Genomic DNA, 24,701 nt, shown 5'->3' with positions numbered 1-24,701 from the left:
ACAGATGGGCCTCCTCTCCCCTCTCTCAGTCTGACCCATTTACTCACCAACGGCAAGGTGACATGCAGCTCACACTGCCGCAGAGGTGCTGTTGCTGTAGACCTGCTCCAGTGTGAGGGTGTATCTATGTGTGTGCGTGTGTGTGTGTGTGTCTGTGTTAGTGTGTGTGCGTGCATTCATGTGTGTGTGTGTGTGTGTGTGTGTGCGTGTGTGTGAGTTAAGTGTGACCGAGTGCGGGCGTGTGTGTGTGTGTGTGTGTGTGTGTGTGTGTGTGTGTGTGTGTGTGTGTGTGTGTGTGTGTGTGACAAGCAGATGGTCACAGCAAGTTTGAAACAACCTCTGACCTCGAGCTTGCTTTTCCATGGGGATTTTCTCCTCAAAGGAACAGGCCAACACACACATTCATAGCTAGGCTAGACTGCACCAGCTCCATGCATCGTGGCTGGGCTAACAGACTAGTCTGAACAATTAGCTTATGTGTTTCCACTTTCTAGGAAGATATGAGGAGTAAGAATATGACATATTTGATCCCCAGTGTTCATCACCTGCATTTATGTCTTATCTAGTGTCATCTACAAATCTGAAGATGATCTTTTTAATTGTTCTTGCTCTGTCACACTCTTTCTTTGTATATGTAAAATAAGTAATCTTTGAGACCTTTTCCTTTTCACCCTGTGAGTGTGTGTGTGTGTCTCGTGTATTTTGAGCGTGTGCCTGTGTATATTGTATTTGTGTATGTGTCTGTCTCTGTGTGTTTGTGTGTGTGTGTGTGTGTCTCTGTCTTTCTGTCTGTCTCTTTGTGTGTATGTGTGTGTGTGTACTGGTGTTTGCTCTGACCACTCCATAGATTCAAAGTCTTCCTTAAGCTCCTCATCCTCCTGTCCTCTCCTCTCCTCTACTCTCTTCTCTCCTCTACTCTCTTCTCCCTTCTTCTTCTCCCCTCTCCTCCCCTCTCCTCTCCTCTGCTCTCCTCTCTTCTCCTCTGCTCTCCTCTGCTCTGCTCTGCTCTGCTCTCCTCTCCTCTCCTCTCCTCTCCTCTGCTCTCTGCTCCTCTCTGACAGCCTGGCACCCACACCTTGGGCTCAGGGGGCGAGTGACCCGTCTGCACTGAGAGGACACTGACCTTTCCTGACAGAGGCCATTTATGGATCCCTTCCAAATGTCAGCGTGAATGCCAAGGGTTGACCTCGCCAAAGGCCAATGGGAAGACTTAAGGGAGAGAGGGGAGGCTTCTGCCGTTAAGTAAAGATAATTACTGTACAGTTAGTCACTCCGAGATGCGTTTACAGGTAAAACAAGGACCATGGCATTTCCAGAGCTCTCATGTGTTCGCACTGTCACATACAGAGGAGGGGAGATGGTAGGATATGCAAGTGGGGTGTAAGGCAGGGCCAATGTAGCCTGTCTGTTTTGGTATATGGAATGAAGGGACATTTGACATTGTTCATTCAGTGGCAAGGAATCTAAATGGGAAAAATATGTCGGCATGTCGGCACTGGTTTTCAATAGAACTTTGCTTTTTCCAGGATCGGTGAGATTTTGTTATGCTTTTTAACGTTCAATTTGGACCAGAAAGATATAGGGGTAGAACTCTTACCCAATGCTTGAGGAACTTTTTTGGATTGAATGTCTGTTGAAATGGGACTGACCTGTGCACAGTGGTATGAGTTTTTTACCATGTCAAGTTTGAGAGAAGTCAGGCACGACACTGATTGCTGGAGAGAGGATGGAAGAACGACAGCCATCTGGGGACCAAGTAACCATAGCCTGCACAGGAACGTAAGACGAGCTGATCGAAAGCAGAACATTGAAACACTCATTCTGACTCACTGTCTCTCTTTTGCCCTCCCTCTCTCTTTGTCTCTTCCATCTCTCTCTCTCTCTCTCTCTCTCTCTCTCTTCTTCTTCTTCCTTCCTCCCTCCGTTTCTCTCCCTTTCCCGCTGCCTCCACCTCACGCAGGGGACAGACAAGGTTACGCTGGCACGGTGAGTTTGTCATAGCCCCAGCGAGCTGTCTTCTCCCCTGCCCACTTCACTTACTCACCCCATTCTTTGAGCGGAGAAGAGTAAGAGAAGAAAAAGAGGGAAAGTCCTGAGTAAGCGCTGCCTGCTGGGAGAGCTGGCCTGTTCCATCAATCCTCAGCCAAGGGTTGGCTCTACTGCCTCGTTAGCTAATTGAATAAATGAAAAATGGGCGAGCTGATATTTTGGATGGGATCTTCTTTTTTTGAAGTTGTCTGGTGTTGTTGCTGTTGTTGTTGTTGTTGTTGTACAGTTGCTTTGGTCAGTCATCACAGGGCTGTGATAGTACAATTCATATTTTGGGTGGGAGTATTGTGAGAAAGAGAGAAAGAGAGAGATCCTCTCTCAGAAAGAGAGAGATCCGCCACATACGGATAGACAGAAAGACACACAGACACAAACACAAACACACACACACACACACACACACACACACACACACACACACACACACACACACACACACACACACACACACACACACACACAAATACACACACAAATACACACATGCAGCAGACATGCAGATTATTAAATAAGAACCTTCTCTCCTCTTCTCACATCTCCTCTCTCCTCTCCTCTCGCCTTCCCTCCTCTCCTGTCCTGGGGGATTATTAAGTGGCAGTATGGCTGTGGTGTTGCAGTGTGCTCCTCTCCTCTCCTCTCCTCTCCTCTCCTCTCCCCTTAATGGGCTGCTTAAATAATGAATCCGGTGCACTGCTGTCACCCCAGGTTTTAGCCACTGTTAAATGTTGCAGTGACAAGTCGTTAAAGTGTTACCCTCCCATCTTAGGAGGCTATCTTGTCTCATCTTGTTTATCTGCTTTGCCGTGGCAGCCTTATCAATCAGCGTTAAACTGTCACAATAGCGTATTTTTCTTTTAAATAACATTTAAATGCTGCCGGGGCCAAGGCAGGGCACGGGCGCGTGGCTCTCTGGCTGCCCTGTGGGGCCCGGATGACTGGGGATGGAAGAGCCTCTGTCTGGGGTAGAGATACAGGCTCAACCACCAGAGCTCCCACTCTCACAAACAAGACAAAGGGCTTCCCATGGATGTCTTTCCTCTGCAATCAATGTCTTAATATCACCTATACATCTCTCTCTCTATCTATCTATCTATCTATCTATCTATCTATCTATCTATCTATCTATCTATCTATCTATCTATCTATCTATCTAACTATTTATCTATTTATCTATCTATCTATCTATCTATCTATCTATCTGGCTGACTGGCTAACTTTCTGTCTATTATTCTTTCCTCCTGTCCTCCTGCTTTAGACCTCTGCTTACTTCTTTACTCCTTTTCCCATTTCAGCATCGTTCTTCCCTCGCTACTTCGTCCATTTTCCTCTTTTTATTCTGTTATCAGAGATAATGCTGTAATCTTCATCCCCTGAAAGCAATGCCAAGGACAGGAGGTGGAGGGGGGGAGCACAGCCAGACCTCCTCATATCGGCGAGGGGTGCTTCATTTCTCTGTGTGAGGGCGCAGAGATGGCAGCCTGGTGCACCCACCTCCTCCTCCTCCTCCTCCTCCTCTGCCAGTCGGGGCTCCTGAAGGAGGTGTGAATGATTCTCGGGTGCATCTGCATTGGGAAAAGGCCGGGAGCGGCTCAGCTCGGCGGCACCCTCTCAGGAAGCCTAATTCTCACCGGCTGGCGTGGCATGGTGTTGCGCGGTGTGGCGTGGTGTGATGTGGTATACGGGGTGGCTGTGGGGGTTGGGAGGGAGGTGAGCCTCTCCTAGGAGGGCTCTCTAATTAGTCGGAGGCCTGGTCGGGCACGGCTGGTGCTGGTGCTGCTGCAGACAGAGCCGTGAGCGGTGAGAGCTCTTCCGTTCCCTCTGTCACTGCCACCAGACTGGGGTAAAGAGGTGTACTGGGCGCCACCGAGATGTTCCAGTCTCTCTCAGACTCTCACCAAGAGGAGACAATGTGAGGTGGTGTCTTACATGTGTGTGTATATTTGAGAGAGTATGAATGTGTGTGTGTGTGTGGTACAACTTAATGACAGCCTCTTGGTGATGGGTATTTGTGACGCCTGAAAGAAATAAAAATAGGGGTTGAGAAGGGGTGTGTGTGGGTGTGTGCGAGAGAGTGTGTGTGGGGGTGTGTGTGAGAGAGAAAGTGTGTGTGCTTGTGTGTGAGGGTATAAGTGTATTTGCATATATATGTGTGAGTGTGTTTTGGACTTGGGGGAAGGGAGGGAGAGTGTGGGAGGAGTGGAGAGCAGGCAGGCAGGCAGGCAGTCGGGCTGCTGTTAGTGGTGGTGGTGGTGTGCCCTTGTCTGCCTGAGACCCCCTCTCTCTCTCCTGGAGGAAGCAGGGTCAGGAGGCAGTGACTGGAGAGCGGCTAATAGAAGATTTATGACTCACTGAATATGTAGATCTGCTGGCTGTGATTGACCAGGATCCCCACACTGCCCTTGGGTACGGCTTTGCATTTAGACAGAGGCAGAATGAGATGTGTGTATGGCAGGTGGGGGTTGCAGAAAAGAGAGAGAGGGAGTAAGGGAAAGAGAGAAAGAGAAAGAGAGGCAGTGGAAGAAAGAAAGAAGGAAGAGGTAAGATGGTGAGGGGTGCACGGTGAGAGAGAGGGAGTACAATGGAGAGAGAAACGCACCGGCAAATTAGGCACCCTGTTCTTTTGAATAGTCCGACAAGATTGCACAGGTTGCATGGAAATGGCTATTAGTCATTTTCTCCTGGGATGAAATCCTCCATTTTCCCCTCTTCTTTTCTTCCCCTTCCCCACTTTTCCTCTCTCCTTTCCTCATTTGAGGCAATTTGGAATCCATTTGCCTCTGCTCAAATAGCAGACGTGTTTTATTTTTATTTGAAATATACATACGGGCATAATGAGGCCTGAGCGCCGCTGAGAGGCTGCGGATCATATAGTGCTGGCAGTTGTTGCCGCTTGATGAATGTGGAGGTGAGGACCAGAGCAAGGTGTCTCCACTTACACTCTTCGAAGGAAAAAGAGAGAGGAGACGGAGAAATTATAGAGCTGGGCCTCTCGCTTCCGCCATGAATAGTCATGCTGACGAATGGTGGAGCTTCAGAAGGCGTCCCTTTTCCCTTTAATCTCTTACGTTATCTTAGTCCCTTTAAAAAGAGAGAGAGAGAGAGAGAGAGAGAGAGAGAGAGAAAGAGAAAGAGAGAGTGAGAAGTTGTATGGCAAAGTGTTTGCTAAAGACCGACGCTATAAAACCTCCCTGCTAGCTTGACAGCTTCTTTATGCCTGGGTTACCCTTCCCCACCTGGGTTTTCATCTTTAAGGTGCATGCGTTTGAGTAAGTGTGTAAGTGTGTGTGTGTAAGTGTGTGTGTGTGTGTGTGTGTGTGTGTGTGTGTGTGTGTGTGTGTGTGTGTGTGTGTGCGCGCATATGGGAGAAAAAGAGAGAGTGCATTTCTTTGTGTCACATTCACTCGCCTTGCAAATCATTTGCATTCATCCTGCCGCGAGAGAGAGAGAGAGAGCGCGAGCGTGAAGTGGTGAATCTCCTCGAGCTCTCCATGTCTTTCAGTCCCGTTGCCTTGAGTCTTAATTCCCGCACTGGGAGCCCTTACGAGTGAAGGCCCAGTGATTTGGTGTGACAATTACACTGATGCAGATGCAGATTACGACTGTCTGCGGGTGGGTTTAGGAGAAGCACCCTTTTCTTCGCCTCCCCTGAGCTGATGGACTGTGGTAATGGCTGAGGGAAAAAGGTGGCGCGAAGAGAATGAGGACGTGGCGGAGTGGGGAGGATGGTGCTGAACCCTAACAATGCTGCCATGATGATGGACGGCACTAATGCCGTAATTGTGTCTAAAGTGTTTCAGACGGGCGTTAAAATTCATCAGCACTTTATAGACTCCCGTCTGGAGGGTATGTTTATACGCGTCTGCCACGTTACGCATCTCTGTCTTTGTTTGTGTTTTTGTCTGCATCCGTGTATATGTGTGTGTGTGTGTGTGTGTGTGTGTGTGTGTGTGTGTGTTTGTGTACTATGTCTTTACATGTTGACATAAACACACATGGCATTTTAGTGCCATCTAGTGGTCTGGATTAGAAAGACACAGACCCCGAGAGGTTCTTTGGGGGTTGTCTTCAGTGCCACACTGGCCTCAGTGCACCTGTGACTGGGAGAACAAACAGTCCATCATTTAGGGCGATGTTTTTAAAGGCGTTGTTTTGCGTGGCGGGTGGTCTATATTTTAAAGACGTGTCACCCAAAGGGACATCTCGACTCTGCTTTTAATGGTCCTGCATTCATTACAAAGCACCACGACCTTGTTCCTGACTTACCCCTTTGCCTTGTAATGTTATTTACCACATTGTGCCTACACACACACACACACACACACACACATGCACATGCGCACACACACACGCGCACGTGCACACACACACACACACACACACACACACACACACACACACACACACACACACACACACACACACACACACACAAAGCCAACACATACATTCACTCTCATAGACACAGTCTCAGACTAATGTCACACTCTTTCGTCACCCACCTCCACGTCAGCCCTCAGTGGCTCTGGAGATGTTTATAAAACTGTCTTAGTCCCCTCCTGGTCCCCCCTGATGGACTCAATATGAGCTCGGCCAGACGTTTATCTCATACAGCGGCTAACACACCTCACAATCTCCTGAGCTGTAAAAGTCGGCCGGGGTAAGTTTATGTGGGCCTCTTAAGTGTATTGCAAAGGCCTCCCTGAAACTGAATTACCATGTTACTGTGGCATGCAACACATTGGCAAGACAAGGCGCGATATGAACATGGCATCTGTGAGTGGGATTGTTTGCATTTAGTGTGGATATGAAATCTCCATGTCTCCTTCACTGCTGTGTTTGTGACTTTGATTTGTGTATCAGTGTCAGAACCTGTATCTAAAGCAGTGTTTCTGGTTTAGAGTAAACTGGCATGTTAAATATTTATGATGTAGCCATCATCAGCATCACACGAGATCAACACATCCTCTTCCCTTCCAGATGTGTGCATGCAACACTACATCAGCAATATCGTTTTGTCATTATGATACCGTTGACAAACAACACATTAAAAGGCAAATGTCCAATCTTGCGGGCATGTTTATATTTCAGTACAGATTTGAGCCAGGTAGACTTGTAAATACAGGAAATGCTGAACTAAACTAAGATGAATATGTTACAGTGAAAGTGCATTGTGCCAGGGAAAATATTAGTACGCGTCTGTGTGCATGAAAAGTGCAAGTCAGCTACCTCTTGTGGAAAACTGCTAGTTTGCATTAGCGTGTTGTGTAAGAATATTTATCATTTGGCTAATAACTAGCATCATAGCACATTAGACATGGGACCATCAGATGGCAAGAATAAAATCAATGCTCAACAAATGCTGGAAGCCCAGTGTGTGTGTGTGTGTGTGTGTGTGTGTGTGTGTGTGTGTGTGTGTGTGTGTGTGTGTGTGTGTGTGTGTGTGTGTGTGTGTGTGTGTGGGGGGGGGGGGGGGGGGTTACTTAATGGAGGCTTCCGGAACTGATGTCCAAACTCTTCAAAAGAGTTTTCCCAAACTCTTCAGAAGAGCTCCCTCTATGTATTCCCAAACTCTTCAGAAGAGCTCTCTCTGTGTCTTCCCTGACCAAACTCTTCAGAAGAGCTCTCTCTATGTCTTCCCTAACCAAACACTTCAGAAGAGTTCTCTCTATGTCTTCCCTGACCAAACTCTTCAGAAGAGCTCTCTCTGTGTCTTCCCTGACCAAACTCTTCAGAAGAGCTTTCTCTATGTCTTCCCAAACTCTTCAGAAGAGCTCTCTCTACCATTCTTTACTGTGATGTGGTCAGAAGAGCTCTCTCTCTCTATGTCTTCCCTAACCATTCTTCACAGTGATGTGGTGATGTGGTCAGAGTCAAGCAGTGGCGGTCCGTCAGGGCCTTCAAGGCCTTCTCTGCTGGCCTAAACATCATCAGAAAATAAATGTAACAAAATAAATTTAATTTTAATATTTTCTTTTCATAAATATGTATTAAATGATTCCCCATAGTCCATTATCTTCATTTCATGCTTCCAGCGTTGTTCATTTATGTTAGAGCTTTCATCCAATCATATTTCCGCTATCATGTGTTGCCACGCTCCTTGAAATCTTCCCCGAGAACAGAAATCTTCCCTGAGGCCTTCAGAATTCACATTGAAGGCCCGTGTACATCTGATTGGTTATCACAACCTGCTGTTTCAGTTCATTTAAGTTGAATGAACTGAAACAGACAGTTGTGACAACCAATCAGATTTCGAGTTGGCGACACTGGGCCTTCTAGAAGGCCCGGAAGATTTCTTTCCTCGCGTTAAACGTGACACGTAAACGTCCTTTGATTGGATACTGAGGCAGACCGGTGCAGTGCTTCAGTGCTCAGTTTAGCTGGCTAAACGACGTACATCGGTTTCAATGCTTATTCTTCTAGTTGTTTCAATTGGTAAGACTAAATATAATTACATTAACCAACTCAAATAAATTAGTTTACACAAACTTGATAATTCCAGTTTTTGATACAATTACAACGCCATTTTCAAGACGGAACTTTCAAGAAAAACTGGATATCGTGAGGATGGGAAGTTTAATGAAACTGCTTTGCAGGTGGGACAATGCGATGTTACTTGTTAAACCTCACATTGAGTCACATAGGCTACTTTTGGTGGACTTAATAAAACTTTGTAGACTAATCCCTGAAAATCGCCTTTTATTTTTAAGTTGTGACAGTAATATCCAAGCGATCATATAACTTAGAGTTTACTACTCTTAATGTATTGTTAATACGGGTGTATTGATTTGAAATGCTCCGGAAATATTAATAAAGTCTGTTGTACTCGACTATGTTAAGGTGATGCAATGCTCACTTATACTGCCTTTCTGTATAAAATATACTGGTTCGAGAGCCATGGCGTCATATTGATGGTATGAGGAGGTGGATTCACTCAGTTTAACATCGTGTAGGACATCGCTGAAGGCCTAGTCGTGAAATGCACGGACCGCCACTGGAGTCAAGGATGAACAGTTGGAAGAAAAAAAGGGGGATTCATTCCTGCAATGTCCATTTCCACTAAATTTGGAGAGCAGAAAATGTGTCCGAATGTTTTGATATCAGAATATGTGTACGAAAGTTTGGAGAAAGCTTCCCTCTTCGGGACATTCTGCCGTGCCATCCTTACTAAAGCAAAATGTATCATTTTGTGTGTCTATTTGTTTTGATTATCTTAGCATAGAGGCTCAGCCTGTCTGGTGCTGAGAACCTCTTAACCGGCTGATGACTTCTCTATCAACCTCCTGGAGGGAATTACAAGGAGAGGGCAAGATGTAAAGCATTAGCTGTGCTAATTTAGTCACTCGGTTATGTTGCATATATTTATCAGAGCTATTCATCTTCTCCTGTCCCACAAGAAAAACTCAGGCTATCTGACCTTTTCATGTAGAATGTGTAATAGACAGCTAGGTCCATTATGTGTGGTGAGCATAATGTGTCTTCCAATATTTAGTGTGTGTGAGTGTGTCAGTACATGCATGCGTGTGTGTGTGTTTATGCATGCATGTTTGTGTAGGGGTGTGTGTGTTTGTGTCTATACATGCATGTGTGTGTTTATGCATGTGTGTGTGTGTGTGTGTGTGTGTATAATTTCATGATGGCTTCATTCAAGCTCTCCCAACGCCCCTTGCGCTCCTGTAAGCCACTGGGCTGCCTACTCGAGCTTCTGTGAGAGTGTGGTTTTTGTGTGTGTGTGTGTCTGTGTGTGTGTGTCAAGCCTCTGTGGGAGTGCAGTTTGTGTGTGTGAGGGCAGCTTTGATAGTGTGTCAGAGCAAATTAGCTTCCGCCAGGATCCACCTTGGCTCACAAAGGCGCGTCTTCACCCAGCCTCACCCTGCACATGTGCAAAAGATTATAATTAATAAGCCAGGCCGTCAATCACACTTTAATAATAATAATTCTGCATTTAGGGGGCAGAGCGAGGTTATTGGCATCCGTAGTTCTGATGGGGAGTATAGGCGGGGTAATAAGAGTCAGGGAGGTAGAGAGGGATGGGGGAAAGGGGTAAGGGCTAAGGGAAGACCATTACAGCATTCTCATTTTCCATCACTAGTGGGGCAGGTCTGGCTGCTGAAGTCACACACACACACACACACACACACACACACACACACACACACACATACGCACCAAGTTCTCATACACACACACACACACACACACGAACATACAAAGTCACAAACCTTTTCTCAGAGGTTTGGGTGTGATATGGGTTTGGATACTGAAAAATAAAACCTGATTTAAAATATCAACTAAAGAAATTAACGTATGGACTATATACATTGGAATGTCCTTTACTGGTTATTTTATTGGCTCCACAACCATCAAGAGACGCACAGCAACAGTTTATTGAGCTATAGGCTCGTTTCTTGGATATGCATTGAGCTGGGCTCCAGGGGCGGAGATCCCATTTTGTTGTACGGGGGGACAATACACGGTAGAATTTCAGAGAGTAATTCCTGGGGAGGACACACGGAAATTGCAGATGACCCCGTCCCCTCCCCCCGCTACTGAGTTTTGCCATCTTTTTCACATGCAGGGACGGAATAACTAGTTTTTAACACAAATATCCAGCAAGGCAAAATCCACGGCCGTTTTTAAATCCCTGCCGGACGCATTTTTTTAAGTCTCGAAAAAGAGAACATGTCCGGGTAGTAGAGGAAGTGTGGTCACCCTAATTACTATATTATTCAAAATGATTTATTTGTGTTTACAATGACTGTTGGGGCGGACAACTGTATGGTAGGGGGGGACACGTCCCCCCTGTCCCCACGGGATCTCTGCCTATGCTGGGCTTGTTTCTTATTGTGGATATGCAGTGAGCCGGGCTTGTTTCTTATTGTGGCTATGCATTGAGCTATAGGCTTGTTTCTTATTGTGGCTATGCATTGAGCTATAGGCTTGTTTCTTATTGTGGATATGCATTGAGCTATAGGCTTGTTTCTTATTGTGGATATATGCATTGAGCTGGGCCCGTTTCTTATTGTGGATATGTATGTGCATTGACATGAACTTAAAATGACAGAAGTGGACTGGAACAGACAAAGTAAAAACACCCTCTGGATATTACTTTTTGTAAATCCATCTTTCATGTCCTCCTCCCCCTTTCTCTCTGTCTCTCTCTCTCTTCTTGTGTTTTAGGTGACCATATTGCCATGGACGTGATCCACTATTCCTTATTACCCAGACACATCCGCTAATTGCAATCAAAATAACAAAACAACATATGTCAACACCCCAGAGACCGCGGCTGCCATGTCCCGCTGTCAGTCAGATGAAGAGTGATGGTTGACAAATGAGCGCTTGATTGGTTACATAAATTACTTTCTGTAGATGGAGCATCGCACCAGGCAACGCTTTCATAAGCTTGTCATTAAACAGCCTCAGAAAGGGAAAAATGGAGAGAGAGATAGAATGAGATAGAGAGAGAGATAGAGAGAGGGGGGGAGACAGAGAGCGATAGAGACAGAGGGGGAGAGAAAAGTGGATGGGGGGTGGAGTAGAAAACATTAGAGAGGGAGAGAGAGAGACTAAAAGACAGAACTACAGGACTGCTGCAACTCCACACAGTTTTTGAAGCCTCCAGCAGAGGGCAGTGAAAAACCTACTTGAATATCCTGCCTGTTCTTGACATGATTTTCAATTGTACATGAATATACAAGTATATCAGTACAGAGTATTATAGCCATGCTAGTGTTGTGGATATCCTGGTAAGCCTCGTGTACCACAGGTTGAACATCCAACAACTTTCAGACCCTGGTTCAAGTAAGATGTCACCGATACCTAATAACACCAGTGTGTAATTCTAGTGTACGGCAACAAAAAAGCCTAACCCTAACCCTAACCCCTTACATCAGGTAGAACAAACGTGTGTTTCAACCTTTCCCTCAATTTTGAATGTATTATATAAACACCTTTTGTTTTACATGATTTGCATTCGAACAATAATTAATCAGACATTGAAGACGTTGTGCCTTCTAAGCCCTGCCCCCCCAATCAGTGTTGACTGAGAGACAAACATGAGCATTAAGCATCTTGTTTTCTTTTTCTTCTCTATTCTTCCCCAACACACTAGCATCCTTGGATAATTACTCCGAGAAGGGAAAAGCAGCCCGAAGCTGGGGCAAGTCTATTCAATGACAAACAAGGCAAAATGCAACACGTTTTGTAATAAAGGCTTTATTAATGTCTTATAAAAAAAAACAGCAAGCAAGTAGCATTACTTGTAACTTGTTATTACATATAGACAATTCTTGTATAAATTTCATTTGAAGTGTCTGTTCAGATTTTTTTAAAGTGAATTCTAGTGCTGTCAGTTTAACGCGTTATTTACGGCGTTAACGCAAACACATTTCAACACCGTCTATTATCATTTATTTTTTTGATTAACGTTCTTTTTGGCCTCGCAAACTTTCTAGTAGGCTAACGTTACGGTTTGAGGGAATGGTGAGCGTGATACGGCGAAATGGATGATAAAAAGCTTCTGAATAGAAAGTATACCTTTAAAAGTTGTGTTGTGCAAATGAAGCGAGCTTCACTGTTGTCTGAAAATGTCAACAGGCAGCTGGCTGAAAGCACAGAAGTAGTAGGCTTACCTTTTATTGGTAACCTAACTGTAACGGTTCATTGTTTTTGAAATAAGTGGCCTGACTTCTATGTTCAAAGCAAATTTGAAAAAAGAAAAGATTAAGCCATGGTTTAACTGCACTATAGGCTGAGTCCTTTATGAAATGTGCACTTTATAATTTAATTTTGTACTGCGCTGTTTGGCAATGTTGTTTTTCAATAAAATAAAACATTGCATAAAGCAAGCAAATCCACTTTTCCATGTTGATAAGAGCATTCAAATAAAATAAAAATGATGGAAAAAAATGAATGAAGGGACATTTAGAATAGATAAAAAATTGCGATTAATCGTGATTCATTTTGAGTTAACTATGACAAAAATGCGATTAATCGCGATTAAATATTTTAATCGTTTGACAGCACTAGTGAATACATGAAACTATGTGAGTATGAATGTGCTATGTTGTGAATGTGCTATGTGTACTTTGAATTGCAACTCTTGTATGAAATGTGCTATATAAATAAAGTCTTACTTACTTACTTACTTACTTTCTAACTTACCATGTTGGTTCCCAAGACGAGCTTAAAGCAGAAGTAGCGAGTTTTTGAATTAAACTAGCAAGCTGACAAGCTAAAGGCCATAGACTTACCTTGAAAAAAAACCCAGCAGCACAGTTGTTAAAAGCTAACAAGTTAACTAAATGATCCATTTTAGCTATAGATTTGGTAAGATATTTTTCTGTAACATTAGTGGGAATGACAAGAGTGTTTACCTGTCCTTCATATGACCATATGTTTACATAAAACATTTTTCCTTTGTCTCCGACTGTGCTGATGCAGCCTGTGCTGTTTGATCACCAGGCTCATATAGTGCAATGTTACTGCTGATGTTTCTTATGGGGTGTAGAATTAGGCTCGCTCCCATCTCTAGGGAGATGAGTGTGAAGGTTGTGAAGAGGGTTAATACAGAGCTGCAAGCCAAAGAACCAGAGATCATGAAGCGGGGCTCTTTGTAAGTAAATGTACATCAATAAACAATTGTATAGCCATGACGGTGTAGTGGATGTTTTGTATCAGATCCTGCCTAATGTTTTGCACTGACTCTCATGGTTGGGTGTTTTTAATGCTGGGTTTGTCCAGCAGAGGGTGGTAGTGGTAAAGTAATGCTCAACTCCTGCACTGTTCTCCTGTGCAGCATCCTCATTAAAGTTCCATTTCTAATATGCCTACTTCCTTTCCTAAACATCTTTCCTCTGAGCATGTCCCATACTTAGGCAGGTTGCCAGGAGCTGTCCATGGTCCTGAAACCACAGTGCCATTAAAGCTCTCACTACTATCAACACTCAGCTTTTGGGCCATGGTCTCATTAGAACTGCTCGAGCCACAAAGGACGAAGAAGATATTGTGGCTCTTGCAGACGTCACTCTCTGGCAGTCCAGCAATAGTGTTGTGCTCCTATGTTTTTGGGAGCCCCTTCCATCAGGGTTTGCCACCGTAAGTGACAGCATTGTGTAGGTCAGCAATTGGGACACATTTAGAGAGAGTGAGAGAGAGAGAGAGTGAGAGAGAGAGAGAGAGAGAGAGAGAGAGAGAGAGAGAGAGAGAGAGAGAAAGAAAAGATAAACAGAGAGGGAAAAGTACGAGAGTAAATGGCAAACCTTGCAAAAACAAAATGTGTTGACTTTGCAAAACAAAATATTTGCATCATTTATCTGAGATGTAAATACGTTAAACCTAATGACCTTCACCCAGAGTTGGAACTACCACATTGTCTGGTGGCACAGAAACTCCTGCAAAAGCAAGCTGTTAACTGGATCAATGTATTCCTATGACAAAACACAAAACTTCCGTAGGGTAATCTCAAGGCATGCTGTTCATGTCGTCTCAGAAAAGAGAGTTTGCACATTGAAAATTGGGCTTCTAAAAGTGTGTGGAGTAGAATGAAAATTTTTGTTAGTTATTCTTATTTACCCGAGTGTCTTTTCCCCTCCTCTCATTTTAAAACCATTAGACTTTTGATAGGGTGGGCCAGCTTTACCCTGCTTTAGATAACTTCTACTTGAAATAATACTTAATATCTTGAAATAACAAGAGAGTATTGGGATAGCGAAACTAAAAAAAGCATTTACTAAAGCATTAACTATATACTGTATATGTCTGCTTGGCAGCACAATAAAACGTTGTCCATTTTCAAAATGAGAATTGTATTAATTTCTACTCAATGTGTCTTTGCACAGTGTCTGCAATAAAGGTTTATCATCCCCTCCTCTGTCTAGATCCCATCAGGCCGACTGTCAGCAAAGGGTTTATTGAGCTTTAATAAATATTGATTGGCAGGGAGTAATGAAAGGCTGAACGGAGGAGAGGAGGGGAGAGGAGAAGAGAAGACAGGCTGTCTGCCGTCAGGGGAGAGTGGGAGACCACCTGCTTGTTGGAGGGGGAGTACACAGAGAACAAGAGGAGGAGGACAGATGAGAAGGAGATGAATACAGTAGCAGCAGCAACATAGAGGGACATTCCTTCTATGAGGTGCATTGTGCTACCTCCTGGTATGAAATGCGCCGTGCAAATAAAGTTTGCTTTGATTTGATGTGATTATGCACTGAGAGCATACGACTCTGGCGTGGTCATGGGCTTGATCCGGTATGAGTTTGGTGCATCTGTGTCCATTTGTGACTCCGCAGGCATGGCATGTGGACGAGACAAGAGATGAGGAGAGGCAAGTCGCTGTGAGAGGGTTGCTTCGGAGGAAGGGAGGAGAGGAGAAGAGGTAGAAAGAGAGATGGGGAAGTGGGATGTTACAAATGCGATAAAGCAGCACAGGCCGAGCAGGACTGGAGGAGAGGGAAGAGCCCAAACGTGCTGAGAGGACGGAGACACAGACTGGAGGTGATGGAATGAATAAAAAGGATAGAGAGAGAACGAGAGAGGTTGATAATGAGGAGAGGAGTGGAGAGGTAGCATATAAAAAGATAGCGCACTGTTCTTCAGAGCTAGGAGCGCAAACAGGAAAGAGAGATGTGAAGAGGGTTATTGCAGAGCAGGTGCTGCCCACAAGAAAGAGCAGAAAGAGGGCTCTAAAGCTGGAACTCTAAAGCTTCCCACACCGTCAGTTTGGGATATTTCTGCCTTGGCAGGCAAAGAAATTCAATTCTTCCGATGGTGTGTGGTGTTGGGATGCATTTGTAAGGTTGCATAAAGTGAGAAAATGAATGATCATTACTTGACAACATAGCCACACAATTTCAGCCCACTGTATCTGGTACCTAAACGTTGAAATAATGCAAAATCATATATTCAATTCAATATTCAATGTCACTTTGCCATTACAATACAAGAGGGAAAAGCAGCATCATTGTTTGGCCTAAATTAGCAGCACATTTGTTGTAGTGATACTTATCAGTCTAATTCTCAGTCTTGCATTGATGAGCTAGTTACTTGCTTCAACTCAGTGTATACATTAGTTCTTGACACTATTTCGCTGATGACGGAGTGTCGACCAAAAGTTAATTCTCAGCCCTGGCTTAATGACAATATATGCAAATGTGCGTCATCAAAAATGCTCTTAACCCTGCCAACTGCCCCCTCACCCCTACTGTGGTGATTGAAAATATATTTTGTTGAAAAAATTGATGGGATCTGATTGTCAATATCAGCTTCAGCCAATTCAGCCGTTTTAGTGTTGTTGCAGTAGCAATTCTCATTTATGATAAAGCTCACATACAAAATCACATATAATGATGTAGGTAAAAAGAGAAAAGAAAGAATTTAAATATATATGTTGTTGTTGTCCTTCTTCTGCTTACTGTCTGGCTTGGCCTTAAGGGTCCTGGCACCATGCCTCATATTGCAGCCATTTGGAGAAATCTGTCAGGTTATATACCCTGTTCCAGGTCGTCGAAACATAAGTGTCCGGAATTCTGATCAAAGATCAGAGGGGAGTTTGCAGCGAACAGAAATGTGTTGAAGCTTTAAATGCTTCTCTGCCGGCAACAGTGGCCATCTTTCGCTCATCTGCTCATCTCAATTTCAAGCGTGGCAACGTACAGCTTGAATTGCTGCTTAAATGGCCTCTAGTTAGCAGCAGCATTTCCAGTCAGTTTTAACAGACCTGGAGGTTTCAGTGCATCCATTTCATGTCGCTTTCCTCAGTTGACTAAGTTAACCCGCTTCCTGGAACCACATAATGTTCTTATTACAAGAGATCATCTAGTTCCTTTTTTAAATAACCTTTTATTCACAAACTCAGTCAGTTGCATTGCCAACTTCATAGCTATTACTGCTGATACATCTCTAGGGATGCCAGTATGAGGCAGCATCAATGAACTACCCATCATTAAAGTGTATGAACCATTTTAGCTGTAAAACACTTGCCTATATATGGTTGACGCAGAATATAATTGAAACGCTGATGCATGGTACTTACAAATATAGGCCATTTTATGGAGCATTTGCTTCTCTGGAATAACACATGGCACACGTTACACACCTAAAGCTTAAGGACAACGATTCAAAAGAGACCCTTTACTCAAGGATGCGGATTATAAATTTGGTTTGCCATAGAGAGCCCGATAATGAAATTCTACATCCTGAAGTTACATCCCGATTTTCTCCAGTAATCCATTTGAGTCAACCTCCCTCAACAGCAGGACAAGATTTCAATGGTATCCATGGATAGCCTGCCTTTTACCCATCAAGGCCATAAAAGGGTTTCAAGAAATAGGAGATGCAAATTTAGAGAAAGTCTTTTATTGTTTTAACCACAATGTAAAGTGCATCCTTGATATCCATTTAGGTTTGAGTTCAGGGCCTGAAAAGAGAAGACAAAGTAAGCAGAAAGACTCCCTCCCACATGAAACAGAATTTGAGAACAAAAGTAGACAGATACCTCCGTGGCTAAGATCAACTGGGCAAATCTAGCCTTTCCTGAAGAGAAAGAAACACATTAGAATTCAAACACTCACTTATGAACAGATATACAGAAAAACCCATGCCTACTTTGAAAGAGTGTAGTCTACAGTTTGGTCAGTCTGGGCTTCATGTCCAAGAAAAATGGGGACAGGAGCAGGCTCAGAATCACTTGGAGGAACAGCCAGTGGGATGTAGGTGGTTTGGGAAAAGACAATTTTTCCACGCACGTAACGATTGAAGGATTTAACCACGTAGCGTGCCTGAAAACCTGATGGCTCTGTGATCACAAGGTAGCGCTCTTGCCCTGATGAGGGACCCTCAGCAGCACCACCATTAGAAGTGGTTTCTCCACTGACATCCATGGAGGAGCTGCCAAGACTACCTAAAGAGTTGGATTGAGTCATTTGAGGCAGGGTCATCTCGACCGGCACGGAGGCCATCTGGGCCTGCACCTGGGGCATCTTGGCCGCCTGCTTCACTGGGGGCATCTTGGCAGTCTGGCTCACTGGGGGCATGGGCATCTGGGCCTGCACCTTGGGCATCTTGGCTGCCTGGCTCACTTGGGCCATGGGCATCTGGGCCTGCACCTTGGGCATCTTGGCTGCCTGGCTCACTTGGGCCATGGGCATCTGGGCCTGCACCTTGGGCATCTTGGCTGCCGGGCTCACTGGGGCCAGGGGCATCTGGGCCCATGCTTGGGGCATCTGGGCCTGCACCTGGGGCATCTGGGCTGCCTGGCTCACTGGATGAATCTTGACCTCCTGGTTCACCTGGGCCCATGATGGGGGCATCTGGGCCTGCACCTGGGGTATCTTGGCTGCCTGGCTCACTGGATGAATCTTGGCCTCCTGGTTCACCTGGGCCCATGATGGGGGCATCTGGGCCTGCACCTGGGGTATCTTGGCTGCCTGGCTCACTGGAGGCATCTGGGCCCATGATGGGGGCATCTGGGCCTGCACCTGGGGAATCTTGGCTGCCTGGCTCACTGTAGGCATTTGGGCCCATGCTGGGGGCATCTGGGCCTGCACCTGGGGCATCTTGGCTGCCTGGTTCACTGGAGGCATCTTGGCCCATGCTGGGTGCATCTGGGCCAGCACCTGACTTGGTGGGGCTGGGGGCTTCTGGGGCCATGCTGGGGGCATCTGGGCCTGCACCTGGGGCATCTTGGCTGCCTGGCTCACTGGATGAATTTTGGACTCCTGGTTCACCTGGGCCCATGATGGGAGCATCTGGGCCTGCACCTGGGGCATCTTGGCTGCCTGGCTCACTGGAGGCATCTGGGCCCATGATGGGGGCATCTGGGCCTGCACCTGGGGCATCTTGGCTGCCTGGCTCACTGGAGGCATCTGGGCCCATGATGGGGGCATCTGGGCCTGCACCTGGGGCATCTTGGCTGCCTGGCTCACTGGAGGCATCTGGGCCCATGCTGGGGGCATCTGGGCCTGCACCTGGGGCATCTTGGCTGCCTGGCTCACTGGATGCATCTTGGCCACCTGGTTCACCTGGGCCCATGCTGGGGGCATCTTCAAAGGTTCATTGTAACTTTGGACACCTTCACCTTTGATAGAGCTGAAGTCATTCATGGAGGGTACAGGGCCACTGCCAGGAGTCCCAGGCCTGAAACCATGGTACCCAAAACTCTGGGGAACTTCCAACCCTAGAACAAAACAAGGGCTTCAATTAAAAGATACTCTACATGCAAATTTACAAAAAAAAAGACCAACTCATACCTTGTTCAAGTTGTTGACAGCATATTTCACTTATTAAGTAAAGGCATATCCAAGGGAACCTGCAGAATACACTTTGTTTAGACCAAGTAGAAAAAGATATACCTAAAGACAAACAATTGAATGTGTACCTGAACATCATGCCAAGAGACGTCGCAAACTTCAGTGGTTTGCCTCAAAGACCCAAAAGTAGCACTCTCCTCACCACTGCAACAGCAACACCCTAGCTTTGACTCCCAGACACCCAACCTGCTCTTTTATAGGCACAGCTTCTCTGTCTGAATCCTAATTCACCAACTAGCTTCAGGTGATTGCAATTGCTGTGTGTGTGGTCAGGTGTGAACTTCCACTGTGAAGAGTGTTGACATCATGCCAAGGCAACTTGATTGAATTGTGCAGTTCAGCCAGGGAGTTTGCTTCTGGTTGTCTTAACACTTCAGACCCTAAGGCCTGTAAGGGTAGTTTGCCATGCCATGATACTTGTATATTTCATAATTTCATATAACTGAAAACATTGAGGCAAAAGTGGCATGTATGATTATATTCTAAACAGCCAGGTCAGAGTTGGATGAGAATAAAGCCTATAACGGACATACTCTTTGAAAATAAGCAAATTAGTATGTGTTGTGTAGAAGCCACTGCATATTATTAATGATTTAGGAATTTGAGAGTTCAAGGTGCTACCGTGGTTTTAGCATAATGCTAACCCACTTAAGAGCATGACCTTTCCCACTTACCACTGATCTGTCAAAAGGTTCTACCATTCCATCTACTTTGTCATCTAAATGTGTACATAACAGATGGGCCCTTACCAAACAACAGCGCATTGTGTTTGAAATGTGTAAAAGTAAGCAAATGCAGTTGCGTAAGACCAGGGGGTGAGATGAGACAGGCGGGCGGGCAGGAGTGAGTGGGTGAGAGGGGAAGTGTTGAGCAGCGCTCTCGGGGAAGTGAAGCCAACGCTGATGTTGTGACAGGCCTGTCACATCATGCCGCAGGCAGTGGGTTAGAGGATCACACTGCAGACACAGCCCCATCTCCCAATGTATTCACAGGCCTCCCTCCTTCTCTCTCTCTCTTTCTCCCTCTTTCCCTCACTCACAATCTGTCTCTCATCCCATTCTTTCCCCCCCTTTTGCCTATTACTCTTTCTTTTAAGGTCGGGAAAAAGGTGGCTCGCCTGTGCAGAAATGAGAAGAACACTCAAGATCAGTACAGTTAAATAAATGATGAATTATCACGTTTCATCTTAGGGCTTTACATGTGAAGGACAAGGACTGTAGGGAAAGTGGCTGTCTCTACATTTACATTTACATTTAGTCATTTAGCAGACACTTTTGTCCAAAGCGACGTAAAAGGGAGAGAACAGTCAAGCTACGAACAAAAGAGACCTAGTGTAACAAAACATATTACTTTACATAAGAAATAGAAAAAGGAATAGAAAAAATGAAGTGCAGGAATGTAACTGCTGTAAGTGCAAGTTAAGTACTAGTCGAAGTGCAAGTTAGGAAGGGAGGTGCTCTCTGAGAAGAGTTTGGTCTTCAGCTTCTTAAAGATATAGAGGGACGCCCCACTCTGTTAGTGATAGGCAGTTCGTGCCACCAACGTGGAACTACAAATGAGAATAGTCTGGATTGCCGTACTTGCACAGACGGCAGTGCCAAACGACGCTCACTAGACGAGCGCAGCATCCTGGGTGTAACATTTGCCCTTACAAGAGCATTTAGGTAGGTTGGAGCAGCACCAGCATCACTCTGTAAGCAAACATAAGTGACTTGAACTTAATGCAAGCAGCTACAGGCAGCCATTGTAGCTCAATGAGTAGCGGGGTGACGTGTGCCCTCTTTGCTTGGTTGAACACCAGATGCGCCACCGCGTTCTGGATCATCTGTAGTGGTTTCACCACGTTAGGAGGGTGTTGGGCTTGTCAAGGCGGGAACTCACCAAGGTTTGAACCAGCAGGTGGGTGGCAGACTGGGTTAGGTACGGCCTGATTTTGGGGATGTTGAATAGCGCAAAACGGCACGAATGGGAGACAGAGGCGATATGGTCAGTGTAAGTCAAATAAGTGACTTATCAGCTGTGTCAAACGCACACGCAACTTTGGCCTTAATGAAGACCTCAGTTTGTGGGGGTCCAGTTTAAGTGTTCTTTTTGTCTGGGTGAAACAGAAAGTGAAGAAAATGAATAATAAAGACTAAAGCACTTCCAATAGTTTCAAATATATGTGATTAAGGGATTCCTCTGCATCAACAGGGCTTTGGAGTACAATGGTCCCTGACTGTGAATCATGATGACATGTTGGAGACCGGCCTGTGACCTCTCACACACTCGTGTTGGTGATGTAACCCTGTAACATCTCACACACTTGTGTTGTATTGGTGATGTGAGTGAAACTTCTTTCTGCAGCGACATCACTATCAGGAGGTTCAGTCTCTGGGCATGGCAGTTTGAAGTGTTAACTCAGAGCGCTCACATTCACTGCACAACCTCAGCCAAAGTGTTCTTTGTTGTATAAAACTTTATGTTAAAACTTGTGTTGTGTTGAGTGCCATGGTTTGCAGGAAGCCGGTTGAACCGACTGGATGTGTTTAAGTCCGACCTTGTTTTCAGGTCTGTGGGGACGGGCTGCTTCCTCTCTCTCTCTGTATGGCTCTCGCATCTTTAGATCCTTTCATCTGATCTCTTTTCTTCTTCAGATCAAATTGTCTTTCCCTAACTTTATAGTCGCTATTGTTGTCAATCTCACTGTCTCCCTTCCCTCCCTCCCTCCCTCGTCCTTCTCTTCTTCTTTCTCTTTAACTTCACAAACTCTCTCTCTCTTCTTCCTCCTTTTTGTGCCTCTCTCTCTCCACCTTCATAAACACTTTCCTCCTCCTCTTCATCTGTCTCTCCAATGAAGGAAACCCCCCCCCCTCTCTCCCTCAATCTCTCTCTCTCTAACTCACACACTCTCCTCCTCTCTCTTCCTCTAATGTCATAGACACGGTGCTCCTCCTCTTCCTCTGTCTCTCTAACTTCATACACTCTTCTCCTGTGGGACATGTAGCTCAGACTGCATCCTCCCCTCTCCTCACTGCTTATCTCTGCCTGCTCGGAGCCCCGTGTGCCAAAGTGATCAGATTACGCCCCCCTCTGTCTCCATATTCCCAAAGTGTTGCCCTGGTAATTGCTAACTTTATAAAGCTCTTACGGTATGCCCGTGGCTTATGGTGAAGAGCCTGAAGTCTTGTGCCTGGCCCATTTCCGCCCGCTGCTCCTAGGTCTCTGATATCTCCATATGTGTGCTGGGCCCTTAGGGGGGACTCTGTGATACTCTGATAGCTTCCTGTACTGATGCATCATGGGAAGTCAGGGCATACGGGCACATCTCTGTACTTTATATCATTTCATGGGAAGTGTTTTGGTGACTGACACAGGATACTTTGAGTCTGTGTGTGTGTGTGTGTGTGTGTATTTCTCTAAGTATGTCTACCTGTAATGATGATATGCCAGTACGAGAGGAGAAATGGGACTAGGTCTATTTACTTGGGACGATGGTGTTAGAGAAGACAGTGCCTGTCTGTAGACGGTCCTTCTCTAACTTGTCTGTGTGTGTGTGTGTGTGTGTGTCTGTATGAGAGTATGTGTGCTTGTATGTGTGGCAGGGATAATTGGTCTGTTGTAGGAAAAGGGCACATTGATGGACAGCAATTTAACGAGACGCAGATTGAACGAGATAGGATTTCACAGTGTGTGGAAAATCCATAGTGCGGAGTGAACGGGACAGAGCGGAGCTTTAGCTTTAGGGCTGCAGGCCTCGTCGCGCCTGGCCAGCCGACACTGGGCACTGTGCCCATCTCCTCCATTATGGGCGGCATGGCAGCCTGCCCACACACTCACCGCCTGCCCCACTAAGAAGAGAGGGGACAGAATAGAGTCTACACTAAGAGGTGCGACAGACCTAGATACGTAAAGTGGGTTATAGTGTTTGAACTGTGTTTCTGCTGTAAGGGGCAGGAGGGTGTTGAGTTTAATGAGGATTTGATTGGTTAATGTTGACTAAAGTTTGTTTTTTGAAAAGTTGCTGATTTCTAGCAATCTGGCTTTGTTTGCTTGTACGCCATATGGACAAGACCACAATGTGAGTATTTGGGTGTGTGTGTATTCTAAAATGAATTCAATATTTCAACCACGTACTTCCTACTAAGTACCAGTAAGCCGAAAATTAGTTCATCGCTGCGACTGATGTGCATGGCCACAAATGCGGTGTGCCCGTGCCGCCACGCTTCAAAACAGACTTCCGAGTCATTAGCACTGTCTGCTGAAGAGAGAAAGAGAGAGAGAGAGAGAAAGAGAGAGAGAGAGAGCAGGATGCAAATAAAGTGCTGCGGAAGAGCGAGCGGAAAACAAATCCTGGAATGTGGCAGACAGAGAGGAACCTCATCACCATCACTCTTTTAGCATCTTCACAGTCATTAACGTGTCAGGATGCGACGGCATCTCTCGACTGATGGATCAAACTCGTAAGGCGAAATTCACTCTGATTCAAATCCAGATAATGGACGCTCACAATGTTGGGCTAGGGGTCAGCACTCAGCAGTCAGCGGTCACACCTCAGCTTCTCAACCTGGACTGGTTGTGTTCACAGCACGCTATCAGCACCATAGACATACACAGTCCTTTAGCTCCTGACTGAACTAATGACCACTTTCTGCAGTCCTTTAGCTCCTGGCTGAACTAATGACCACTTCCTGCAGTCCTTTAGCTCCTGGCTGAACTAATGACCACTTCCTGCAGTCCTTTAGCTCCTGGTTGACCACTTCCTGCAGTCCTTTAGCTCCTGACTGAACTAATGACCACTTCCTGCAGACCTTTAGCTCCTGACTGAACTAATGACCACTTCCTGCAGTCCTTTAGCTCCTGACTGAACTAATGACCACTTCCTGCAGTCCTTTAGCTCCTGGTTGAACTAATGACCACTTCCTGCAGTCCTTTAGCTCCTGGTTGACCACTTCCTGCAGTCCTTTAGCTCCTGACTGTTTGCCTCAGGCTCCCCCCACCGTCACAGAGAGAACCTCACGATGATTAGGATTTCCAGGTAATGTGCAAATGTGTATGAATGTTCTAAATTCATGTTTGGTCTTTAATCGCTCCTCGTGATGCGGGTAGCAGTCTGATTATGGTTTCACTGCAGTCCAAAGTACCTGTCATAGTTGTGTAATTTGTCTCACTTTAGTTTTCTATGCTTCTACAGCCTCATGCTTGCTCGGTTGTTGGGGAGAGAATGTCCTCTTAGAGCATCAAGGACAGGACGTAGCCTTGAAGGATTTGGCTTGTGGCAAAGGCTTGAGGTAGAAATCAAAACACTTTAGAGAGTTTGCTCTCGTATTCTACTGCTGCTTCTCCTCTCTTCCCCTGCTCTCCTTCTCT

General features: G+C 45.5%; 1 pseudogene across 1 annotated transcript; it reads right to left on the bottom strand.

Moving 5' to 3' along the window:
• Positions 1-17,940: 17,940 nt before the first annotated feature.
• On the bottom strand, positions 17,941-18,998 carry LOC308373196 (annotated as a pseudogene). The gene has a single exon. The product of its transcript is annotated as an uncharacterized misc_RNA (transcript).
• Between the last annotated feature and the right edge of the window lie 5,703 nt (positions 18,999-24,701).

The sequence above is a fragment of the Sprattus sprattus genome (genome assembly GCF_963457725.1).
Source record: "Sprattus sprattus genome assembly, chromosome: 12".
NCBI lineage: Eukaryota > Metazoa > Chordata > Actinopteri > Clupeiformes > Clupeidae > Sprattus > Sprattus sprattus.
This window is presented reverse-complemented; position numbering and strand designations above follow the sequence as displayed.